Source organism: Heteronotia binoei, chromosome 15 (assembly GCF_032191835.1).
Source record: "Heteronotia binoei isolate CCM8104 ecotype False Entrance Well chromosome 15, APGP_CSIRO_Hbin_v1, whole genome shotgun sequence".
In the NCBI taxonomy this organism is placed as follows: domain Eukaryota; kingdom Metazoa; phylum Chordata; class Lepidosauria; order Squamata; family Gekkonidae; genus Heteronotia; species Heteronotia binoei.
This window is the reverse complement of record NC_083237.1, coordinates 13,135,700-13,144,853: the sequence shown is the minus strand read 5'-3', so window position 1 is coordinate 13,144,853 and position 9,154 is coordinate 13,135,700. Positions and strand designations below refer to the sequence as shown.

The 9,154-nt window shown below is 50.1% G+C and overlaps 1 protein-coding gene across 2 annotated transcripts in view; it reads left to right on the top strand.

The window, feature by feature from the left end:
* Nucleotides 1–2,020: 2,020 nt before the first annotated feature.
* The window catches only part of LOC132583767 (vigilin-like), a 123,822-nt gene continuing 116,688 nt past the window's right edge, over nucleotides 2,021–9,154 (top strand). Inside the window, exon 1 of one of the 2 annotated variants that reach the window (XM_060255420.1) lies at nucleotides 2,021–2,167. The gene's annotated coding sequence lies outside the window, so the exon portion shown is untranslated. The remainder of the gene's footprint in view (nucleotides 2,168–9,154) is intronic. The other variant, XM_060255421.1, reaches the window with a different exon arrangement.

Here is a 9,154-nt window from a genome sequence, read left to right as displayed (position 1 = left end):
AAGGTGAAGATATGGGACCTGCCAGGAGGAGGGGAAGAGTGTGGAGGAAGGGGGATATAGGGGGTAGGGTTGCCAATTCCCAGGTGGGAGAACCGTTCGTGCAAGCTAACATGAAACAATGTATTGCATGAGCAATTGCCTTGGCACGGGTTCCGGAATGTAAAGACAAGCGGCCAGTGGAAGGTGAACGAAACACAGACTGAACCTAGGACCTGTGTAGCCACCGCAACTGCCAGTTTTTGGTCTACTTCCCCCATGAGAAGTGGTGAAAAACTTTGGTACTGTCTACGTCTCTCAACACAAGGAATTATAGGGCAGTGGACTTTAGTGCCGTCTTTCCGCATTAATGAAGAAGCATTTATATTTTTGTTGGACATTGACAAGAATTTGGGTTTGTGAAGAAAGTATATTGACATTGAAATAGAACATAAAAGAAATATATTTAGCAATTGTTTGCAACTTATAATTTCGCAGTGGTTTGCTCTAGTTATTACTAATCCCCAAGTGGGGCAGGGGACCCCTCGGTTTGGAGGCCCTCCCCCCCGTTTCAGGGTCATCAGAAAGCAAGGGGGGGAGAGAAATGTCTGCTGGACACTCCATTATTCCCTACGGAGACTTATTCCCATAGGAAATAATGGAGAATTGATCTGCGGGTATTTTGGGCTCGGGGGGGGCTTTTTTTAAGGTAGAGACACCAAATTTTCAGCATAGCATCCAATGTCTTTCTCCAAAATACCCCCCAAGTTTCAAAAAGATTGGGCCAGGGGGTTCAATTCTATGAGCCCCCAAAGAAGGTGCCCCATCCTCCATTATTTCCAATGGAGGGAAGGCTTTTAAAAGATGTGCGGTCCCTTTAGATGTGATGGCCAGAACTCCCTTCGGAGTTCAATTCTGCTTGTCACAACCTTGCTCCTGGATCCACCCCTAAAGTCCCCAGATATTTCTTGTATGTGACTTGGCAACCAGCACCACGCAACCGTTTTCCAGGGGAGGGAACGCTTGAAGATGGGGGCCAGATAAAGGTAGGCTGGCTGGTGAGTGGGCAAGAAAGAAGCAAGGAAAAGCGAAGAGACAGGAGCTGCCAGGGAGTCAGCGAACCCAAACGGCGGCTCTTTTCAGCCTTATGCATTTCTTTGATGTGCCTCCTACAGGAAACGTCTGCAAAAGGAGCATCCATTCTCTGCATTTGCAAAAAAGCAGGTTAGGCTCCTTGAGAAATTATGGTGGAAGAAACGACGCCTCATCACGGCGGCACTTCATTTCCTCTCCTCCCAAGGAGACCCACTGAGATCGGCAAAGAGGTCGCAGTCTCGGTGAAATCCCAGCCACACTTCCCGTTCCCCACCGACACTGCGGGGCGACCATTGCTAGAGACAGAGAATTGGGCGCCATAGAGATAGGGAAATGCAGGGTGGGGAGAAGAAACAGAGGCTACGATCACGCACTCTAAAAATGCACTTTCAATCCTCTTTCAGTGCATTACTAAACTGGATTTTGCCGGCTCGCAGAGTAAAATCCAGATAGAAACTGCATTATTTCGTGTGTGTGTGTGATGGAGGGCGCATTCACACTACACAGGGCAATGTGTTTTGCAACTGGATTTTTGCTATTCTGATTGCTATTTTTGCTCTTCTTCTTGTGGCTATTCTTATGCAGTAAAAATCCAGTCGGAAAAAAAAACATTATCCTGTGTAGCGCGGATGCACCCGGAGATTCTCAGCTGTTCTCCTCCTGCAGCAGAGTCCCGCGGAAACCTGAAGTCGATGTAAAAGCTGTCCCTCCTTACCCCTATGAAGAACAGGCGGTGCACCAGTTATGCACAGCGCATGCGTGCCCCCCCTGCGCTGCGCCTGCGCCTGCGCGGCCGAGGCTAGGCTTCTGTCCCCCGCCGGGGAGTCGGAGGGAGGCAAGCGCGCTGATTGGGCCCGAGGAAAGGGGCGGGGAGAGGGGGCGTGTCCCAGCCGCGAGGAGGCGTGTCCGAGAGGCGCCTTGTCAGTCGGTGCCGGGCAGCCGTCGGGGGCGGAGGCTGCGGCAAGCGGAGCAGCAGCGGTGGTGGCGGCCGAGCTGGAGCAGCCGCCTCCTCCCGCTCTCCCCGTCTCCCGGCCCCCGCGGCCGCCGCCGCAACCGCCACGCTGAGCCCGGAGCTGCAGAACCCGCCGCCGCGCAGGTGAGCCCCCGCCGGCCTCGCTGCAGCGCCGAGGGGAGGCCGCCCGCTTCTCCCTCCTCGCAGGGCCCGGCCGCAGACATAGCCGTGCTGGGGGGCTGGCCAGCAAAAGCTTAGGCGCAGGCAGCTCTGGGCCTGCTTCTGGCGGATCCCCCAAGGAGGATTCCAGGGGTGGGGCTGCCTTGAGCTTTTAGGGCAGGGGTGGCCAAACAGAGCCCCACAGAATAAATTTCAGATGTCTGGAATCTGCAGGGCATGCATGTCAAATGTTTGGGAGTCACAAGGAAGGTGGGAAGGCAGGCAAATAGATGGGGGAGGGAGGGAGAGGTGGAAAGGAAGCAACTTTTAACTTGGCGTGCATTCTTCAAGCTGCCGGCTTGGATTGGAGAAGCGATTCAAAGAGACAAGCTGGCTCAATGGGGGCTTCAAGAGCCACGCAGTTATGTGTGAAAGAGCCACAGTTTGGCCACCCCTGTTTTAGGGTATAGGGAGTTTTAGGGACATGAGGGCGCAGGTGACCTCAGGATTGGAGGGGTCTCTCGTAGGCAAGTGAGGGGCGCTGAGGTTGGTTTTTGCAGAATGGGGGTAAAAGGGAAGGGGGTGGGGGGGTCAGTGTCCCCTCTAAGCTGCAGGAACTTGTGAGCCGGAATTCTACTTTGTGAGCTACTGGCATTAAAGTCCCGAGCTACTGTATCAATGATTCTGCTCTTGGGTTGCGCTTCCTGAGCTAAGGCAAAAAAGGTGTGAGCTGGAGGCCAAAAATCTGTGAGCTAGCTCACGCTAACTCCGCTGAGAGGGAGCAGTGGTGGGGGTGACCTCTGGGGCAGAGAAGGAAGATGGGGTGGGGGCTCTGTGATAGTCCTTTCCTTGTGCCTCCTGTGGCTGGAAGCCCCTTCTCAATGGGGAGGGGTGCACGGAGGATGTTTCCCCGAAGAGGGCTTTGGAGAGACGGGTGCAGCGTGGTGGGAAGTCTGGCTGGTGGGGTCCCTGGTGGAAAGAGCAAAGGGAGGTGGTTTTTGGAGATGTTGGGGGCGTTGGATGTGGAGTGTTCAAGAGGGTGTTAAAAAAAGAATGGGATGCATGAAGGTGGAGGGTGGGGCCTCCACAGCAGGTTGAAGGGAGATTTGGGATTTGTACAGTGGGGAGGTTGGAATTTGGGTTACTTGAGACGAAAAGGGATAGCAGCTAGTTGTTAGTGCCCCATTGCTGCTCTGGGGGAAAGGATGTCGGTCAATATTTATGACGGTCCAAGACCGACGGAAAACAAGAACATCTGTTAAAACCGTCTTACATTCGTAACTCAGAGCACTAAACATCTATTCCAATAGATCCAAACGTTTCCGCTTTCTGATTACAGTAGAACAGAATTCTGCATCCGCATCGGTTACCAATTTCTGTGTAACTTCTAAGAGATATTTGCAGTTGCAATTAATTCTTACTCTGCTCTGGTAAGACCTCATCTGGAGTATTGTGTTCAGTTTTGGGCACCATAATTTAAGAAGGATGTAGACAAGCTGGAACGGGTCCAGAGGAGGGCGACAAAGATGGTGAGAGGTCTGGAGACCAAGTCCTATGAGAAAAGGTTGAAGGAACTGGGGATGTTTAGCCTGGAGAGGAGGTGGCTGAGAGGTGATATGATCACCATCTTCAAGTACTTGAAGGGCTGTCCTATAGAGCAGTGTTTCCCATTTGTCCCGGTACCGGGCCACGGAAGCCTCACTACCGGGTCACAAGAAAAGCCAAAGCTAGCTCCACCCCGTCTCTGTGTTGTACAGAGAGGAGCTGGGCTGCCTCTCCTTCCTTCTCACCCGCTCCCAGTGTTTGAGAGAAAGGCTAGCGTCCACTGGCATGTTAGACCCTTGAAGTCCCTCTTCCGGCTAGCCTACACCTAGCTAAGATGAGAACTCAATGTAGCTTGCCAGACTTCTGTTTTATATGTTTTATATGTATTTGGAACGTTTACTGGTTTTTAAGGTTTTAACTGTTTTAAATGTTTAATGGTTTATATATGTAAATATTGTTTAATTTTTATGTTGATCAATTGGTGGAAGCCGCCCTGAGCCACTTGTGGGAAGGGCGGGATACAAGTCATAGATAGATAGATAGATAGATAGATAGAGTGTTCCTCAAGGTATGAGCTTTCCCCGGGAGGCCTGGGCAGCAAAAAAGGATGTGTGTGTTTGTTTCAGCTGGGAAGGGCGGGGAGTGGGCATTCCAGTAGCTATTTTTTTTTACCAAATGACCTCTGGGCAGAATTTTTGCTGACTGGAGTCATCTGATGGTTAGGAAGGCTTTTTTTCCTTTGCCCTTTCTTTCTTTCTTTCTTTCTTTCTTTCTTTCTTTCTTTCTTTCTTTCTTTCTTTCTTTCTTTCTTTCTTTCTTTCTTTCTTTCTTTCTTTCTTTCTTTCTTTCTTTCTTTCTTTCTTTCTTTCTTTCCCTGCAAGTGATGCTCTGTGTCTATTCTTGGTGCTGGGAGGGGGGAAGCAACAGTGGGAGGGCTTCTGGTGCCCTGGCCCCACTGGTGGACATTCTGGTGCTTTTTGGGCATTGTATGAGGAAATTTTGGACTGGATAGTCCGTTGGCCTGATCCAACATGGCTTCTCTTATGTTTATGTTCTTTCTTTCCATGTCTTTCCTTTACTTTCCTTCCATTTCATTCTTTCCCTTTCTTTCTTTCCTTCCATTTTTACTGGATGAAGCTTTTCTGTTCGTCATACTGTTGTTGCAGACATAGGAGCTCTGCCAATGAAAAGTTGGCACCCCAGTTGTAGCCAGGTGGTCTTCTATGAGATTTCTGTGTGAGTGAGTGAGAGTAAGAGGTGTGGGGCAGAAAGAGATTATTGGAGATTACTGTGGTATATCTCAACAGCACTGGAAGAGGTGGTACTAAGAACTTGGTACCATTTTACTGGTCCTGCTTTTAACAGCTGTCTGACACCAAAATTAAACTCCTCCTGTAGATATTAAAAAGGATGAAAGTAGTTCACTGGCTAAGTATCTGCACAACATGTTGCTTTTAAAGGCATGGGAAACACAGCCAGTAAAAAGTTGCAAGTCCCTCATAAAAATCCTTTTTGGGATAACTGCAGAAAAGCTTGTATGAACTTCATATAACTTGAAATTAATTCATTAATTGCAACACAATTCTCTGCTATCTTTCACAGCAATTTCTCAGTATGTCAACCAAAGAAAAGTATGAAAAATAGCTGTCAAAAGATTTTTTTTGAAACCAAGCAAGCTTGGTTGTAGCTTGAGGCAGGGGTTCAGTAGTAGCAGCTGAAGGAAGGGCCTACTAAATGTGTCAGCATATTTTGAGGTAGAGCAGCTGCCAGGGCCCAGTGTGGGTATTACACAGTGCTGGCATTCCTGATGGCAATGGCAACAGCACTCCCAATTGCATACACTGGCCAGTGCTGTTGAGGAAGGGATGTGTAGGTGGTGCAGGCAATTGAACATGGGCATTAGGAGTGCTTGCAAGCTGGAGAAGAATACACAGATAGGTGTGGGGGTGAAAAGAGAGGACCGCCCACTTTCCACCCCCGTTTTGGCTCAGCATGAGTTTCAGAGAGATTTTTCTGAAAATGAATTTACTTCTGAAGAAGAGGCAGGTTTGGGGAGTGCCTTGGAAGTGACATCACAGGAAAAGGTGGCGTTTTAGTTCAGTGTGCCCCAGAAGTGACATCACTTGGTCCTTAACACCACAGGAAATGACATAATTCCTGTCTCCCGGCTCCACCCCTAAAGTCTCCTGGCTCCACCCCCAAATTTTAGTGGGCCACAAAAGAGAAGTGTAAAAATAACCGGGCCACGGGAAAGAAAAATTTGGAAAACCCTGATATAGAGGATGGTGTGGAATTGTTTTCTGTGGCCCCGGAAGGTAGGACCAGAACCAGCGGGTTAAAATTAAATCAAAAGAGTTTCCGGCTCAACATTAGGAAGAACTTCCTGATCGTTAGAGCGATTCCTCAGTGGAACAGGCTTTCTCGGGAGGTGGTGGGCTCTCCTTCCTTGGAGGTTTTTAAACAGAGGCTAGATGGCCGTCTGACAGCAATGAAGATCCTGTGAATTTGTGGGGAGGTATTTGTGAGTTTCCTGCATTGTGCAGGAGGTTGGACTCAGTGACCCTGGAGGTCCCTTCCAACTCTAGGATTCTATGATTCCTCCCCTCTCTGAATTTGTACCCTTAGAGTATGATAGGGGGGGAGAGAATGTGAACGGGAGAGTGGCTTTGAGTGATAATCTGCAGGGTTGGTGAGTCGTAGGCCGTGAGCAGTGGGGCGGAGAGAGCATGATATTGATGGGCCTTCAGGAAGGACAAGCAGGTGGGAGGGCTGGAGAGGTGCCAAAGGAAAGGCGATGGGGTGAGGTTCTCCTCTTGAGTTCAAATGGGATGGAGCCCTGACCTGCGTAGTCCAGGCTAGCCTCATCTAGGCAGATCTTGGACCTTAAGCAGGGTCAGTCTTGGTCAGTATTTGGGTGGGAGGCTACTAAGGTTGTTCAGGGTTGCTGTGGAGAGGCAAGCGAGGGTGGACTTCCCTCATATGCACATATGAAGCTGATGGACCCTTGGTTCCTCAAGGTCAGTATTGTCTACTCAGACTGGCAGCGACTCTCCGGGGTGTAGCGGTGAAGTGCGCGGACTCTTATCTGGGAGAACCGGGTTTGATTCCCCACTCTCCCGCTTGCAGCTGCTGGAATGGCCTTGGTGCAGCCATAGCTCTGGCAGAGGTTGTCCTTGAAAGGGCAGCTGCTGTGAGAGCCCTCTCAGCCCCACCCACCTCACAGGGCGTCTGTTGTGGGGGGGGGGGTGAAGATAAAGGAGATTGTAAGCCACTCTGATTCAGAGAGAAGGGTATAAGTCTGCTGTTGTCTTCTTCTTCAAGCTGAGGTTTTTCACGCCTACTCGCCTGGACTCTTTTTCGGTTGGGAGATGCCGGGGATTGAACCTGGGGCCTTCCGCTTACCAAGCAGATGCTCCACCACTGAGCCATTGCCCCTCGCAAAACCTCTGGGACCGCTGTCAACTTGATTGCAAAAGGGGGAGGAGGAAGATGTAGCTGGGGCACGAAATATCATACAGGGTTCTGGCAGCTGCTTTTTTGTACTCTTCAGTGTCTCTTGCCGGCGCGTGAGTGATTGCGCTACTCCCACCACGAGAGCTAGAACATCGAGACGCGTTCCTCAAACAGATGAGGAATTCAAGGCTGCAGCAAGAACTATATGCTGCTTTATCAGTGATACGGGGGTGGATGGAAGCGGGCCAGTTTCTACTGTTGATGTGAATGGAAGGAAGGGGAAGGTGGTTAACTTTGATACACAAAGGAGGGGATTTTGAAGGGGCGGAGGGAAGGTGGAGAGACGAACAAGACAGCAGCACGTCTTGAAGAATACGAAAATAATCCAGAGCACCTTCCGTGTAATACCTTTTGGCAGGGGTGGAATTGTAGCAGGAGCTCCCTTGCATATTAGGCCACACACCCCTGCTGTAGCCAATCCTCCAAGAGCTCACAAAAAAGAGCCTTGTAAGCTCCAGGAAGATTGGCTACATCAGGGGTGTGTGGCCTAATATGCAAAGGAGCTCCTGCTAGAATTCCACCTCTGCCTTTTGGGAGGACCAACGCAGTGATGCAAGCATTTTTGTCTGCTTGGGAGAGCCGGCTTGCTTTCACTGGTCCCACTGCATTTTTAGTTGTAAATTGCCTTTCAGTCTCGCAACAGATAGAGAATCTTCTGAAGATGGCTTTTGGTTTGGGCTTGTTTTTTTGTTTTTTGTTTACCATGATTTCTGTCATCTCCGTACTTGTGGTCAAGATCACTGTGTTTGTGGAGCTGGGCAGAGAAGGAACAGAGCTGCAGAGGGACGTCAGGAAAATAGAGCAGAGAGTTCTTCTTGCTTTGCTGCTCGCCTTTTCGCTGCTTGTCTCTTTGCGGTGAGCTTGACTGTCCCTTTACATGATGCTGTAATTCTTCCCACGGTCTCACCAGCTCAGAAGTGTAAGTTGTCTGCCTTCCCTGGCGTTGGCTCTTCTAGCTTGTGAAAATCCTTCAGCCGAACTTGGGTGTGCATTAGAAGAAGATGATGATGATATTGGATTTATATCCCGCCCTCCACTCCGAAGAGTCTCAGAGCGGCTCACAATCTCCTTTCCCTTCCTCCCCCACAACAGACACCCTGTGAGGTGGGTGGGGCTGGAGAGGGCTCTCACAGCAGCTGCCCTTTCAAGGACAACCTCTGCCAGAGCTATGGCTAACCCAAGACCATTCCAGCAGGTGCAAGTGGAGGAGTGGGGAATCAAACCCGGTTCTCCCAGATAAGAGTCCGCACACTTAACCGCTGCACCAAACTGGCTACGCCAAAGTTGGAGATAGCTGAAAGTCTTCAGTTGGTATGAACTTTGCGGTGCTGGATTCGTATTCTTACGGAGCAGAGCGGTGTGTCGATTAGTCGTTGTTCTCAAGGTTACAATTCTTGCATTGGTTGTTAGGATGATCTCAGCCATGCTTCACTTGCGTTGGGGGCTGGAACCCATAACAAGTTTACAGAGTTGGTTTTAGACTGCAGAACATGATGTTCCAGAGCAGGGGTGTCAAACATGCAGCCCAGGGGCCGAATCAGGCACCCGGAGTGCTCCTAGCAGGCCCCTGAGCAACTGGCTGCCATCTGCTTCCTTCTGCATTACAGCTTGCTTTGCCAGGCTTGCTCAATTACACAGGAGCTACAGAGCAAAGCCTCTATTTTCTCCATTGGATGAGGCTCCTCCCTCGGGGAGGGAGGTGCGGAGGAAGTTTACTTTGCCAGGTTCTCTCCATTGTGCAGCAGAGCTACTGAGCCCAACCTCTCTGCCCTCCATTGGTCCTCTAGGGAAGGAAGGAAAGAGCCAGAGCTTCCTTTGCCGTGTTCCCTAGATCGCATGGGAGAGATACAAAGAAAGCACCTTTCAGACCAACAAATGCTAATGTTTTATGTAAAGCTTTTCAAAAATCTTTGT